Source organism: Misgurnus anguillicaudatus, chromosome 24 (assembly GCF_027580225.2).
Source record: "Misgurnus anguillicaudatus chromosome 24, ASM2758022v2, whole genome shotgun sequence".
In the NCBI taxonomy this organism is placed as follows: Eukaryota; Metazoa; Chordata; class Actinopteri; order Cypriniformes; family Cobitidae; genus Misgurnus; species Misgurnus anguillicaudatus.
This window is the reverse complement of record NC_073360.2, coordinates 29214021-29231574: the sequence shown is the minus strand read 5'-3', so window position 1 is coordinate 29231574 and position 17554 is coordinate 29214021. Positions and strand designations below refer to the sequence as shown.

Sequence of the window (17554 nt, the reverse complement as noted above, 5' to 3'; positions counted from 1 at the left end):
GTGATGATGAATGTTTTTGGATGTCACTTGACTGATTTGTTCCACTGAAAAACTAAAGTCAGGCAATTTTGGAACAACATGAGGGAAAGACTGTAAAAAGTGAAAGTTGGATTAACTTAAAGGAATAGTCTACTCATTTTCAATATTAAAATATGTTATTACCTTAACTAAGAATTGTTGATACATCGCTCTATCATCTGCGTGCGTGCACGTAAGCGCTGGAGCGCGCTGCGACGCTTCGATAGCATTTAGCTTAGCCCCATTCATTCAATGGTACCATTTAGAGATAAAGTTAGAAGTGACCAAACACATCACATTTTTCCTATTTAAGACGAGTAGTTATACGAGCAAGTTTGGTGGTACAAAATAAAACGTAGCGCTTTTCTAAGCGGATTTAAAAGAGGAACTATATTTTATGGCGTAATAGCACTTTTGTGAGTACTTTGACTCGCCTGAAAAGTCCGCTCGCCTTCTCACTCTCATAATGGGAGAGGGAGGGTGTTACTGCGCCGAGTCGAAGTACTCCCATAAGTGCTATTACGCCATAAAATATAGTTCCTCTTTTAAATCCGCTTAGAAAAGCGCTACGTTTTATTTTGTACCACCAAACTTGCTCGTATAACTACTCGTCTTAAATAGGAAAAACGTTGATGTGTTTGGTCACTTCTAACTTTATCTCTAAATGGTACCATTGAATGAATGGGGCTAAGCTAAATGCTATCGAAGTGTCGCAGCGCGCTCCAGCGCTTACGTGCACGCACACAGATGATAGAGGGATGTATCAACAATTCTTAGTTAAGGTAATAACATATTTTAATATTGAAAATGAGTAGACTATTCCTTTAAGCTGCTAATAAATTGCATTTGCCAACTTAAATTTTCTTACTTTAAGTGGAATATTGATAAAGCACACATACTTTTTTTCACTCTTTACAGTGTAGTGATTACATTTTAATTTTTGGGTGAACTGTCCCTTTAAGAAAAAAGCCTAAAGCATAGCTACATAGATTATTAGGATGACTTGCGAGGAGGTATGACAAAGGGAACTTCTTTTTCCCTGCATGGTCATTGGGTCTTAAACCATTTGTTTCTTATATAGGAAAAATTCAACATCTCCACTATACATCTGTCTTTTTGACCTTGCACTAATGTACGTCTTAATGATCTGTCTGTAGTGCCCGTCTGTATGAAAGATCCAGTTGTGTGTCATGCAGAGCGATGTGCAAATTTGAGTTGGTTTGGGAACAACGATTGTACGTGTTTGTCGTGATAAAGTGCTTGTTTTTACGAGATAGTGAAAGTACAGATAAAGACCGTTCATAAATCACTCTCATAGGTTCGGTAATAATGAGGATAATTTCTCCCACATGTGCTTATTCATGCCTTGCAAAACGAGTGCCAGAACTCGCTATGTGAATTCAGACCTAATCCACCTTCATTCGTGATATAAGGTTTGTATTTTAGAGGTCATGCCTCTCAATTGGCTGTATTATCCTGATCGATGTTAAAATTAAGCGCATGTCGGCGAAAGCTTCAGATGTTTTCTCCTGCTAGTCACGTTAGAGGGTTTTTGGATGAACTAGCATTAAATACATTGTATGCTTTCCATTGCTTAATACTAGATGAATAAGCTATTTCTGATTTATTCATATGGTCAAATAACCGCAGAATTTCAATACAGTACAGACAAAGCAAATAAAGACATCATCGAACTGAAAATGTAATTGTTTCAAAATATATGAAGAGTTTGGTTCCAAAACGCTTTACACGCCATTTCAAAAAAAATTAGTTACCACCAAAATCAGTATTGTATCAGGTCAGTATTAAAAAGTAAATTCTTAATTTTTCACAAAATCTGATATCCGCTGTTTAATTCTGTCATCTTTTCTCCCTTTTAAAACTTAATGTAATTAATTAGAGGCTTTGTAATTAATTAATCGAAATTAATCACATATAAATATTTGACCTGAGAACATTGAGAAGTTATTTTTCACATGGATTTTTAGTATACCATGAATAATGACTGAATACTGAATACAAAATATTTATTTTTGTTCAACTAAGTCGTTGTACTCTGAGTCGGGCTAACGTCCACGCTAGCTGCTATATGTTTTGCATTGAGATGATACTTGAGGCTCGATGTGCTGCGGTGATATGTGAATTCCTTGTTGCATAGCTTACACACAACCATGCTTGTATCGACGCTTTCATCCGTTCGTTTTTTATAAAAAAATTTCCCATCCACGGGGCCAACCAAAGCGATCTCATCAGCTTCTTCGTTAATGTTTACTGTGGTTTGTTGTTGTCTGAAGTCATGAACACTAGTTGGTGCTCCAGTATAATCGGTCTGCCGAAACTCATCCAATGAGAAATGTTCCGCGGTGCAAAAATAAGTGCGATTAAAATGCTTTAAAAATGTTTAACACATAATTTTTTTGTGTAATTAATTCATCTTAATTAACGCGTTAAAGTCCCGGCCCTAGTTTTAATTAATGCCATTAATGTTTATTTTTTAATCAGTGTATACCACTAGTTAACTAAATGAATATAACATGGCAAAGATGATTGCACATTTAAATATTGATTCAATAGATTTATAGCATTTTGAAAAAAAAACTTTATTGCATTTTGTGGAAAAAATAATCAGTTTTTATAATAAATCTGTTAAAATCAAATTATGGATGTTAATTTTTTATGTTATTATATATTATATATCATCTTGTCGCTTTCCTGGTATAGAAAACAAATTTTTACCCAAATTAGTCAAAATGGATTTATTGCGTTTTGGAACCAAACTCTTCATATATTCTCTTAAAAAGAGATTGAAATTATATACTGTAACTTTAAAGAGCAACTATGGTCCGATTCACGATTTCCTTTGGTGTGTAAGTGTGTATTAGTACATGTTAACGATATGCAAAAGGTACAAACCCCAAGGTAAACGATGACGCGAGTTATCGTCTCCAATGTTAATCTCTTTCAAACTTGGTAAGAGCGTCACATTTCCGGCTGACGGTATTCAGACCAATCACAACGTACAGATTAGCTGGCCAATCAGGGACACAGAGCTTTTCAGATCGATGAGTTTTGTACAAAATCAATGCGTTTGAGGAAGGCAGGATATCTGTAGCTACAAAAATGTACTGTATGTGGAAAAAAAGTTTTTTTTTTAACCATAAACCACGCAAACACATTGTATTATACGAAATACACAAAATAACGTAATTTTTTAGAAATGAAATAGGTGCACTTTAAACTTAAAAATCCAAAAGGGGGCGTGTCTTAAAGGTACAGCCACGAGAAGTGATGATCTAATTCGTGAAAAACTACAATATGATTGACAAGACAAAATTTACACGATAAGTGAAAACCTGAACCGAAAAAACAATTAAAAAAAAATATACCGTCATAAATGTGCATTACTTCCATCTGCTGTAAAAATGATTCCGGTAAGGGAAGCCGGAGATGACATTTGAGAAATGACGCTTGCAGTCTTTCAAGAGGAATGTTTGATTGGAATCTTAAGGTTTGTTTTTCCTCGCCAGATGTTTGTGCATGTGGAACACCCCGCTCGTGTAAAGGGTTTATTGTTTTAAAAGCCTTGGCATTTGATAAGAATCGGTAAACATCGTCTCATAAATACTCGTTGAGTCTTATTAAGAACATCTTGTCTGTTCTTTCTCGTCTTTGCTTTTGCTTAGTTACGCTTCGATTGCCGTTTGCCTTCCCTGTGTTGTCCAGCGTGGTCAGTGCGCGAGATAACTTTCCATTGCCTAGAGCTGTTTAAAGTGCCCCGACTATTTTGTTGACAGATTCCTTTAAGAAAATTTCGACAGGATCTTTCAACAGGTTTCAATAAAGCTGACACAGAAACTTCCATGTTACAGACCTCCAAGATGCTCGCCTAGTCCACGTAAATGGCGAAGAGATGAGCATGTGTGATGTAAACTTGTAAGCAATGAATGGCCCCATTTGAAAAATAACTTCATTCAGTGTCTCCACATGTTTTAAATATGCTGAATATACAATTAAATCCTTATTAATGCCTGCGGGCAGCAACACAGAAGCTTCGTAACGTAAGTAAGAAAACGTTTAAAACTACTTTACTATAAAAAGCCTTTATTTTAGATCTATACGGGTTATAAAGGCTGTATAGAAAGATAGACAGATGGATAGATAGGTTTTTCAAACACATCTTTTCAGTGTGTCAGTAAGGTGATCTGACGGTGTGATAAAGGTCATTTGTGGCCCTATCAATGGCTGGCCAATGAGTGACAGCAGATGTCACAGGATCCGGCCTGCATACGGGCCTTGTGGCCTGTCAGCTGCTGAAAAAGCTTGTCACAATGATATATAGCCGCTCTAATCCCCTCTGTGAGAGCCGTGCAGTTTACCCAGCCCTCGCTTCCTGTTTCTCAAAGCATCCAGCCGAGGAATCCTGAACCTGAGAGGAGATTAGCTGATCCTTAAAAGAAAAGGATAGGGAGAGACTACACAGATACATTCTCTTACCTGCTAAGATCCACATCTGAAACAAGATACGTGGATAGACAAATATTTCTGCCCGACTTGGTGCATCTTCAAATATTATGCTTTTTGCATTTAACAGTGCTGGTTTATTAAAAAGATGAATGTAAATATCGCCTGTACTAGAAAGACACAAATGCCTTTTATTCATCTGCGTTTGAAGATGTGAATGTGTTCGGTCATATTCTCCACTTAGTGTTGGATTTGTGTTCCAGTAGTCATTGCTCATTTTCATAATGTTTTTTTTTCTTCGCGTGCTATGTTTGATGTTTTTCTCATCATTTTTTCGCTGGCACAAACACACTGTTGGAGGAAATCTCAACAAAGCCTCTGTGTTTTTCTTAGTCCAGGTCTGAAGGATTACTGCTGACAGCTCCAGGGCAGAGCATGTCTGCTATGATATTTAACTAAGGTGTTAAACTAAAAGATCTGGAGCATTGCAGCACATGCTGGTAGCTCTTTTTATCATCGTGCATTTTCAACCTTTCTAAAATGATCTACATTTTTTTGGTGTTTATTTGTTGATCGCATAAGTGATGATTTTTTTAAACAGACTTTATGATACCTTAAAGCCCCACTAACCTTAAAAAATGCACTTTTCAATGTGTTTCTAGCAGAAAATGTCTTGTTGTTACACAAATCCATCTATTCTTCTTTGTGTGATCTCCTTTAAACCGCAACAGTCACACAAAACAGACTGTTTGGATCCCTTAGCAATGTGATGTCACATTGATTAAGCCCCACCCATAACCGTTCACAGACTCTGCCTCATGAACGCGTATTTCACACTTCTGCCAGAAACGCATGTTTTAATGTAGTCCAAAGCACATGTGTAAGTGCTGTACCCCCTACTTTGCATACGGGGAGAAGAACAGAAGCTTTCTTTGCATTTAAAGAGACACACACAAAAACAGCACGTTTTTCATTGCAGCCACAAATGGCCATGTTCAACATCGTATAATGAAATATTTGTGGTGTGTTTTGAGCTGAAACTTTACAGAGACATTCTGGGGATACCAGAGACTATTTTAATAGTGCTGAAAACGCTTAGGTTAGGGGCCCTTTAAGTGCTCAATAAATTATGATAGAGTTTGCTTTTACTGTTTGCATGCATCCTGCCTGATATTATAGGAAATTCGTAATTATTTTAAGAGGTTCATAAACCTCACTTTGGTCCCAGAAAATACCTGTAAAATTGCCAGACAGACTTCTGTGTGAACGCAAACATGAACATGTCCCGTAAATGTTCTGGGATCGCTCCCGGAAAGAGGACCTAGTAACATTCCCGGAAAACCCTCTGTGTGATCAAGACGCAGAAACAATGCCGTAAGGGGTGTGCTGTAGTGAGGACGCGCGTGTCATTGCAATAATGAAGTTATGGTTAAAGGATTAGTAAATTTTCTTAAAAAAATCCAAACTCACCACCATGTCATCCAAAATGTTGATGTCTTTCTTTGTTCAGTCGAGAAGAAATTATGGTTTTTGAGGAAAACATTCAATTTTTCTCATTTTAATGGACTTTAATGGACCCCAAAACTTAACAGTTTTAATGCAGTTTAAAATTGCAGTTTCAAAGGACTCTAAACGATCCCAAACGAGGCATAAGGGTCTTATCTAGCGAAACGATTGTCATTTTTGGCAAGAAAAATAAAAAATATGCACTTTAAATCCACAACTTAATTGCGTAATGACATGGAAAGGTCAATTGTTACATATATGAAACAACCATTTTAAACAATAAACTGACACAAAGACATTAATTAGTATCAGTTGACATACAACAACATCGGAATGGTCCTCTTTCTTAACACTTGTAAACACTGGGGCGGAGTTTCACATACGTCATCCATGACCTCTTGATGTGATGACGTATTACGCGAGGTCGCGCTGGCTCGTCACACAGCCAGAGGAAGAAGAGAAGTTGTGATTTAAAATTGCATATTTCTTGCCAAAAATGACAATCGTTTCGCTAGACAAGACCCTTATGCCTCTTTTGAAATCATTTAGAGTCCTTTGAAACTGCAATTTTAAACTGCATTAAAACTAATAAGTTTTGGGGTCCATTAAAATGAGAAAAATCCTGGAATGTTTAAAAAAAAATTATTTATTCTCGACTGAACAAAGAAAGACATCAACATTTTGGATGACATGGTGGTGAGTAAATTATCAGGATTTTTTTTTTTTAAATTGACTAATCCTTTGAGTCCACATTAGGGATGGGCATGATTAATCGACAATCGATAATTGATCGTTAAGTATTTAGTCGATTACGTTTATTTGTTATTGATTAATCGAATACTTTTTTTATCTAATGCATGTTGCGTTGCCTAGCGTAGCGTGTGTCTTGAAGCAATTAAATGAATTTCACTGTGTGGCAGCAATTCAACATTTTACCACCAGGGTGCAATATACACCATACTCCGTTATCTGTGACCTTCCGTTTTGATTTCAAAAAAAGAATCATGAAGAGGTCATGATTTTTTGGAACAAATGAGGTCTCTTTTTAAGAATGCGGCTCGCAGCTGCAGGTTCCACTGCTTTAGAGCATCGCATATTCAAGTGCATATATGTTCCGTTTGTCTTATCTTTATCTTGTAATAAAGGTCTCATGGAGGAAAACATGCTGTATTTTTGTATTCAACATTTTTGAATTATAAAAGTTAAATAATTATTTTTTATTATAAAAATATTAATGATTAATCGATAGTCGATCGTTAATTCTCCCGACAATCGACTAAAAAAATTTAACCGAATGCCCATCCCTAGTCCACATGACTGGGGTGAAAGCAACTTGTACAAAAATGTATGAATGAGATCATACACAATCATATGAATTAGACACTTTTTTAAATAGTTACAAATAGCCATAAGATGTGTCAGGATTGATCCACTTTATCGAATTGTGGTATGTAAAGAGATGGTAATGTTATATACACTGTCAGAAATAAATGGTCAAAAAATGGTCCCTAGCTGTCACTGAGGCAGTACCCTTTCAAAAATGTCATATTTGTACCTCAGTGACAGCCTGGGACCATTTTTAAAAGTATTTTATGGAATTATAAATACTACATTGACTCTATTTTAAATCTAGTTTCTATTCATACCCCCTCAAAAAAAAAAACTGAAACAAATGAATGCAGGCAGGCTTAAACATGAGCTGCACAGGAAGAAATTAGCCCACTGAATCTGTTTACAAAGTTTTGATTTGGCAGATTACATGAGCCATTGATATCTCCCCCCCACACTTTGCTCATACATACTCATGCAGAGTCAACATTCCAAGCAAAAAATGTCCGAATACAAATGAGTTCATCCTGTTGAAGAGACTGATCCCTTAGCAGGGACGGCCGGACTGGTTTGTAAACATTTAATCAGTAAAAGACCACAGTGGCGTGTTTTGCCCCATGCAGCCTGTCTACCGCTCAACACTTGTTTTAGATTTAAGTCGACCACCCACCGTCAGATATTGAATATCCACTTCGCTGTAATCTTGTTTTGAGCTCAGAGTATTTCGGGGTTTAGCATGAGCTTTGTTAGATGGCTTGTTTGAAGCGGTTCCCCTCTGCGAAACTTCTCGTACGTGAATCTTCTTCTTGGTGGTGGTTTATCAGGTCAAGCCGATAATGAACACTTTTCTTTTATATGGGTCAAAACAATGCTCGTTTAAAATCACATGCCAACCTTTCAGTTGAATACGAAAACTTAACCTTGCCCTTATTACATTAGGAGAAAGAAACCATAGAGATATTTATGATGGCAAATGCTTCATCGCTGGGAAAAGCACCAAATTTAAATGTCATTAGTCTATGTTACCAATTCAATTGCTTGGTTATTTTTTCTCATTTGACAATAATGTTAGTTGTGAATCGGCAAAAATTAAATAAACTTTAAAGCTAGAAATATAGTCCCGTTTTTATGCATACGCAAGGGTACGTGTACAGTGAGCATGACACAAATTTCATAATCAGCTCTCGAGCATGCGTCGAACATCTGTATACACATACAAGTAAAAAAACCTATGCTTTGCAAAGCTGTGCATTCGACCGTGCACGTATGTCCGTGTAAACATAAAAAACAGACTATACAAAACATGCCCCAGGACAAAAAAGCTATGCTATTCGAAAAGGTCCTAATATGTACTATTTAACTACAGATATGTATACAGTTGGTACCAAAATGTAGTATAAACTCTTTAGGTGAAACGGTGTACTGTTTACAATTTTCTGACAATTTTTTTCTGACAGTGTATCAATAGGCCAAGACCAGTATTGTGTTTTGACCCATTTACACACAGAATATATATTTAATTTTTCCCATTACACATTAATTTATTATATATAAAAAAAAGTTTATACAGTAAGTTGGAAACAAAGTAATCTGACCTTTTTTCTCAGAATATCGGACCTCGTTTTATCAGATTTATAAAAAACAGATCAACTTTACAGATTCTTTCCAAATAAACCTGACCCCCTTGAGGCGTACCGTGGGCGGGACACAATAGCCTCTTTCACACAGTAATTCTGGTAAATTACCATGAATGTACCAGAATTAATTTACCAGTAAATACAAAAATGCGCTGTTCACACACGCAGTGGCGTTCCGTTATTTTACCAGTAAGACATCATTCACACATCAGTATCAAAATACCGGTAAATTCGTTGAGAAAGCGGAAGTACCTGTAGCACGCGGCGAGCTCAGTGTTGTATTTGTAAACAATCCACGTTGTTCATAACCACGGTCCGTATTTTATTGTTTTCACGTCTGTGGTAAACAGTCGCGAAGTTGCTCATGACCAAACAACATTGAATGAGACGACGTCAAACCGAAAATGCTTTTTTAACAACACTACTGTTTGCACTTTAGGCTTCACAGAGGGCGTGCTAAGGATGTCGGCAATTCGGCGGTAAGCTGTTTTAAACAACTTTGGTGAAGAAATGTGGACGTAAACTTCAGGTGTGCTCAACTTTCAAGCAGCATATGTGTTTGGAAACGTCAGTAAACAGTGCGGGGGTAAACGCGTCATCTGTATTAAAACGCTACGATTGGCCCGAAGCTGTCAGCACGGTCTGACGTCGTCCGTTCTAAATGCCGGTAATCCTATAATTTTCGTTCACACACAGCGCTTACCGGTAAATTACTGGTAATCTTACAACCTGTCTTACTGGTAAATTGGGAGCACTGATTTACCGGAAAGGTTCTGTTCACACATGACATGTTAACGGCAATTTACCAGTAAATTACCAGTAAAGACTGTATGTGTGAAAGGGACTATTATCTCTGGATTTACTACATGTTCGTGTCATTTACAGTACATTATATGGACTTATGTGCCGATTGGCAACAAAACACAGACATGTGATGCTGTTTTACTTACCGCCTACAACTCATGACCCGGTTGGGACCGCCCATTTGAACAAAATACAGCTTTAAAGACATGCATACACGCATAACTCCGCTGCATTGTTTCCATAATGCTGGATTCTTTGGGAAACTAAACAAGTTTAAATTTCCCTCACAAACAACAACACACTTCTTTGGTGACGTTGATTTCGTGTGAGCTTTTGGTTGATGTGTTTGTGCGCTATTCCGGTTACAACCTATTCTCCAACCCATACGATTGCTTTGATCGTTTTTCCATTTCACCAAATACAAACAATAGATGCATTTACTAAATTAGTACCTCTACCGGCAACAGGTGAAACTTAATATATTAGGGTATAAAATAATATTTTGGGGTATCATTTTGCTATGATGACATGTACTGGGATAAGATTTTTAATTTGAACAGCCAGGATTAATTGTATTTTATTACACATTACACTATTCGGGCATTTAGGGCAAATAGCGTACCCATTTATTTATTATAATATGAACACAGCATACAAAACAGTCACAACTTTTTAAAAATGTACTTAAAATATTCCAAGTGTACCGAAGTCGATTTATTTGACAAAAAGATGCAATCCACTGTAAATAACAGATTGAAGAAGAAGTGATGATACGTCATCTATGATTGTGAAAAGGGCATTGGCTTTCGTGTGTCTAGTGACCGATTGCATCATTACGTTAGCTAAGAATGTGAAGCGCTATTGGCTCTCGTGACTACGTCATGCTGGTTTATATTTGAATGAGATCTGACTATATGTTCTTTATATAAAGTAATCATATGGCTTCAGTTTGCAAGGTTTGCAACGCGAATGGTTTGTAATACTTTTATACTGTTTTATGCAATAAATACCTGTGACTGTACTTTTACTTGCGTGTTGTGTTTTATATGCTTGAGAAGTGGTTGGGTTTAGGGTAAGGGTGAGGGTGGGGTTAGACGCTCTAAAATATCTTTAAAACCATTAATGTTTATGAAACCGTTTCTACATTTAAAATTTATAAAATTAAATGCGTCTAATCTGATGTATAAGACCAAGATCTTTAAACGTAACAACAGTTAGTATAAGCTACTGCCACTAAAGGACACTAATCCGTCACTTTACGTCGTAATAAGGTGCTTGCACAAACAACCTATGAGGTCGTTATTTTTGGAGGACAGTCTCTGTATGGGTTAAAGTGCCCATATAAGGACTTCCACTTTACTTCCTGCACTGAAATTGCTCATAAAAGAAATAAAGCAAGATTGTTACATATGTACGGAGCCCCTAAGGAGACATGGAGCAAAAATGAAATAAAGTTGGCGCGTGCGCACGTGAAACTATTGCGTGCTCACGTGATTCTACCACGTGCGCACGTAAAACTACCGCGTTGAGTTTTGCGTGCTCACGTGAAACTTTTATCGTGCTCACGTGAAACTTTTTACGTGCTCACGTGAAACTTTTAACGTGCTCACGTGAAACTACCACGTGCACACGTGAAACTACCGCGTTTAGTTTCGCGTGCTCACGTGAAACTTTTAACGTGCGCACGTGAAACTAAACTTTAGATTTTTTTTACTCCAATGTCACCTTAGGGGCTCAGTACATATGAATCTTTCATGTTCAAAAAAAAAAAAAAAACTTTCCGAATCTCAAAACTTGTACAAACCCTGGCGAAGTGCATTTGGCACATAAATACTCTGCACACGTCCTACTGCTTTTTAGATTTTTACATGGTTTAACACCTCATGTCTTTAGAATACATGTCTATAAATCTGCTGTTTCTGTGGGTTGCTCATTAATAAGAAAAAATAGGACACACACACACACACACACACACACACACACACACACACACACACACACACACACACACACACACACACACACACACACACACACACACACACACACACATATTCTGTTTTAAAATAATATCCATGTCTGTATCTGTTTTAAAATACCTCATTCAATGTCTGGCATTAAATAAATAATCCAGCTATTCAGAATGAATAAATATGAACAGGGCACGACTTGTGTTGATTCTTGTAATGTGGGCTAAGGGGTGTTTATGTTGTAACTGTATAAACAAGGTAACAATCCAGCATTACAAGGTGGTTTGTTTCCCTTTTGGCATTTATATTCAATTTGAACCCTTTCACACTCTCACCTTTACTCATTTACAAGTAGCGGGTGTTTAGTCTGTAATAATTCTTGTTTGGACAGTCTTTTGTTTGGTGAAGAGGTGAAATATTGACGCTTATTCCTAATGCGTCGCGTCGAGGTGCGGGCGCTTGCCGATTGCCGAGCGCGGAGACGGAACGCGGGGAAGTCGAATTTGAAATGTTGACGCCTTTTTGACATTTAAAGAAATAACATACATGACCCACGTTGATCCCCCACTAGACGTTTCATTGTATGTCACAGGTATAATGAGGGGAACTCAAGGGGCTGTGCGGTTAAAACGGATGTTTGGTTTCTGCATGTGGGCCTTGAGGGATAGTGACAGTTTGCACCGTTTTCAACAAATCTGCCAGTGTATGGCAGCATTGTCTATTATTGTTTAGGAACATATCTGTCGCCAGGTCAAGTACGAACACACATATCGCTCCGACTAGCTTGTTGAAATGGCACAAGCATGGAAACAAAACCTTCCTGTACTTTCTTCACCTCGTTCTTATGAATGTTACGCCTGAGGCTTTTTTACGAAGAAAGAGGAAGAGACCGATCCAGAAATGTAGTTCACCTAGAAACCCTGTTTAAGACTGGGCTATACGAAACTATAGATGCCATTCTCCCCGTAACCGCACGGCGGAAACGCTCTTTGATTTTTCTTTCATACGTTGATTTTCTTTCAATGTACCTTGACTTGTTTTACTTGTGCAGTTCCTGAATCAACACTGGAAAACGTTGCGCTTCAATAGGAATGTGAATGTGCTGTCCAGTTTAAGATACATGCACAAAAGAGAAGAGATAATGACGCTTCCAGCTAAAAGATCTTTTTTAAATTGAATGGGAGGCACGGGTCGTTCTAAGGACACGTTTTGAAGGCACAAACCCAAAAAGTATTTTAAGGTATTTGTTCTGGTGGTACATTAAAAAAACAGTGGGAATTATCTATCACCTCCAGCGTATGCCGTTCTGCTCACATCCGATTTCGGGAACAGCACTCTGTGGATGTTTGCCAAACGATGTTGCAACTTCAATAAAGAATTCAATTCATGTCAAAGGTGCTCATATTTTTGGTTATTTTAGTCTTTTGTGCTCCCGCAAAGCTTATTGGTAGAGCATTGCGGAAAAGCATAGGTTCAAACACAGGGAACACACAAGATGAAGAAATGTATACTGTACCTTGATAGTGCCTGCCAAACGCATACATGTTAATGCTTTTTTAAAGTAGTTATAGGCTGCTTGTTTGTAGCCAACTGACTTATTTATTTATTCTTTTTTTATTAATTTTATTAATAAAACATTATTATTAATTTTCTCTTATTCATTTTATAAATTAAATATTAAAACTTTTTGCGGGGCACAAACTAATGCAGGGTTAATTGTAACATGGCTACTTTACATATTTCTACAGGGCTGAGCAATCTGTGCTTTTGGTCTTTTTCTCTTACTGTCAGAAAGTCTCCTGTGAATTTGTGAAAAGTTTTAATGTGTTTTGGTTAGGATATTGAACAAAGAGTGTTTTGGAGGCATTAAAAGTAAATTTCTTCATCTTGTGTTTTTTTTTTTTCGATTACTGAGTAGGGTGTGTAAATCACCAAATCCAACCTTGTATTATTTTAATCACTGTCTTTTTACCTAAAACATAACAGCTTTTTGAACCATGTCAGCACTCCTAGTAACTAATAGCTGGGATTGAAAACATTTTTACACAGTTAGTTATCACAATAACTAAATAGTAAATACTATTAATCAAAAATTATAACTGTTAATGCAATATCGGCAAAAAAACTCACAATTAAAATTTTTTTGTCTTTCAAGAAAATCTATTTATATGCATTGATGCATAATACAAGGATTGGTAGATGAAGGATCATGGATGAATGAATGTGTGGATATCTATCTATTATAGGCAGGTATATAAACAATATCCACCTTTAGTAGACAGAATTGTATTGAATTATTTGTGTTTCAACAAAATTTTCTAGTAATTGTTACAACAAACCCTCTGTTTGTTACAATTAGGGTTGGGCAAAAGAATAGATTTTTCGATTAATCGTTTTATTTTATGTGGTCGATTCGGAATCGATTCTCAGAGAGCAGAATCGATTTTTTTCCATATTCTTTTCTGCAAACATTGAACATAAGATTAACGTTAATCAAATTACTAGTCTTCTTCGCTAGATGTCACCCTCTTTTTTGCCTTGCGCGATGTTACCAAGGAGCCTATCGTTCTTTCATTCAGTGCTTAAAATGGCGGTTTTAGGCATTGATACCACCTTCACATAAAAAGTAAGAGGTATGGAAGCATTTTAGATTTCGCAAGCAAAACGACAACGATAGTGTTGTAGCTTTTAATTTCTTTTTATTAATTACCCACTTGTAAACTTATGTTCACTGTTATTTTTTATTAATAAAGTATTTGTATTAAATAGGGCCGGGACTCGATTAAAAAAATTAATCTAATTAATTAGAGGCTTTGTAATTAATTAATCTAAATTAATCGCATTTTAATCGCATATAAATATTTGACCTGAGAACATTAAGAAGTAATTTTTTACATGGATTTTAGTATACACTCTTAGAAAGGATGTGTTAATTTTATACACATCATTGTGCTGTAAAACATTATGTGTAATTTTAACACATCATGAGTCATTTTGTCTTGATTTTGTGTTCAAGTATAAAACATGTTGTGTTAAAAGTAACACAAAATGTGTTGTCTCAATAATAACACAGAGATGGGTGGATTCCAGGACGACGCAGTTAGTGTGTTGTCCCAGAATCAACACTAATGTGTTGTTTTTAAAACATTCGTTCTTAGAGTGTACCATGAATAATGACTGAATACATAAGCTTAAGCAACAAAATATTGTTTATTGAGCCCTATTCGGACAGGATTAGTTTTACAGGGGTAGATGGCGTAATGTAATTTTACCACAGGACGTCGGTAATATTAATGGTCAAATCGGACGGGATTAGAAATCTCTGTAAAACATTCAGAAGTGGGAGGGGTAACTCGTTGGCGCAGCGCGTCACCTCTCGTCTTCACGTGCACGTTACCTTGCTTCCAGATATCAGATGTGCAAACAACATGACACAGACAAGGAAAACGCGAAACACTGTGTTTAATTTCAGTTTGGGGAGAACGTCAGTTTCATAAACAGTTCCATGCCTCTGAGAAGTAAATGTGACTTTTTTTTAAAGTTTGTGTCGTGTTTTATTCAGAAACTGACTTGTAACTGACTTGTTTCTACGTCTAGAACGCAAGTAAATGCTTCTTTAAGCGCTTTTATATTTAAAAGAAACCCGCAAATTAAAAGGAAATGACGCGATTTACGTGTATATTTACAGCTGGTCTATTCGCACTGGATTTGTATTACCTGAGGTAATTTCTCCGGACCTTTTTACAGAAGGTAAAAGATGCCGTAATCTTTACAGACATTGTCCGTAATGATTGCTGACATGGAGCATTCGGACTGGACTAAAATCACCGAGAAGCTCTGATAAAAACTTGCTTTACCCCACATCCCTATGTAAAACTAATCCCGTGCGAATAAGTCGTTGTGCCCGGAGTCGGGCTAATGTCCACGCTAGCTGCTGTATGTTTTGCATTGAGATGCTCGATGTGCTGCGGTGATATGTGAATTCCTTGTTGCATAGCTTACACACAACCATGCTTTTATCGACGCTTACATCCGTTCGTTTTTTATAAAAAAAAAAATCCCATCCACGGGGCCAACCAAAGCGATCTCATCAGCCTCTTGGTTCATGTTCACTGTGGTTTGTTGTGAAGTCATGAACGCTAGTTGGTGCTCCAGTATAATCGGTCCGCCGAAACTCATGAGAAATGTTCCGCGGTGCAAAAATAAGTGCGATTAAAATGCGTTAAAAATGTTTAACGCGTTATTTTTGTGTAATTAATTAATCTTAATTAACGCGTTAAAGTCCCGGCCCTAGTATTAAATCTATATTCATTGACTTGAATCGAGAATCGAGTATAAAAACCAACCCGAGAACCGGAATCGAAAATTGAATCGAGAATCGAAATCGAATCGATTTTATAGCTTATGAATCGAAATTGAATCGATCTGGAACATCTGAATCGATACCCAGCCCTAGTTACAATGAACCCCACCTATGGGGTAAGTAGTAACGTTTGCACTCCTGTCACTTAAGAGGGAGAGCGGGGGCGAAAGTACCATTTTTAAGAAAAACGTAATTTTAAAGATAATGTTATAGACAAAGATATATTTTTGCTTTGGTCAATAACTCACAAGTGTGGTCGATCAATATCAGGTGGAATTTTGTAAAAAATGTAAAACAACTTTAGTATAATTTCACTTAAAATATAAGCAGTGAATTGCAATCTTACATACTGTTCCTTTAAATCTTCTAATCTTATAATTAGCCAGGTGTTCACAGGCAGGGCCATAAATGTCAACATGAATGAAACCGAATGAAAATTATGTGAGACCGAATGAAAAACAAACTTGCCTGTAATGATGACATTTGGAGCATCAAAGTTTGATTTTACAATCAGAATGTTCTTTACATTATGTGGTAACACTTTATTATAATGTTCATTAATTAACATTAATTAACTACATTAGTAAACATGAACTAATGATGAACTGCACTTGTGCAGCATTTATTAATCTTTATTAATGTTAATTTCAACAATTACTAATACTTTATTAAAATTTGGTTAATGTTAGTTAATGCACCGTGAACTAACATGATCAAACAATGAACAGCTTTATTTCTATTAACTAACATTAACAAAGATGAATAAATACTGTAACAAATGTATTGCTCATGGTTTGTTCATGTTAGTTAATACATCAACTAATGTTAAATCATGAACATTATAATAAAGTGTTACCCATTATGTTTTGTAGGATGATTTTATGTTTTCGTAGGCAGGATCACATTTCGTGTAATGAAACGTTGCCGAGTTTGTCAGTTTAGCCCCCTAATATTTAGTTTTTGTCATTAGATAAATAAGAATTGGAATTTTGTCCCATAACTTTCTTGGTTTATCCCATATATCCCTCTTGACGTACATTTAGCATAAAAAACGACCCCTTGGATACAGTTACAGTTGAAGCAGGCGAGCCACAGAGTTCAGCTCCATATCAAATCTCTTAAGGATGACAGTAACTTGGGCTCAATATCTCTCTCAAGCTCTTTGCCTCCGGCCACTGTCCCTTGACTGGCAGTCTGGGGAGACATTCAGAAACTGGCGCTATTATAATTTTCTTAAAGGAATGCATATAGTCAGAGTAAGAAATGTAATACCGTGTTTTTAAAGGAGCTCAGCATTGGTATTGCACACTAAGAATTGAATGCGGAGTGCTCAGTATTTAATAAATATTGCCATTTACTAAGTTAATAGCTTTTGGTCCTTTCACAGTGTGCTGCTCCCTTGTGGTAGACTCGTGCATTAGCATGCAATTCAATTTTTCACTTTGGTGGAAAGTATCAGCAGTAAA

General features: G+C 36.6%; 1 protein-coding gene across 2 annotated transcripts in view; it reads left to right on the top strand.

The window, feature by feature from the left end:
• The window catches only part of crppa (CDP-L-ribitol pyrophosphorylase A), a 47689-nt gene that overhangs the window by 21786 nt on the left and 8349 nt on the right, over positions 1–17554 (top strand). The gene's annotated exons all lie outside the window — the stretch shown is intronic.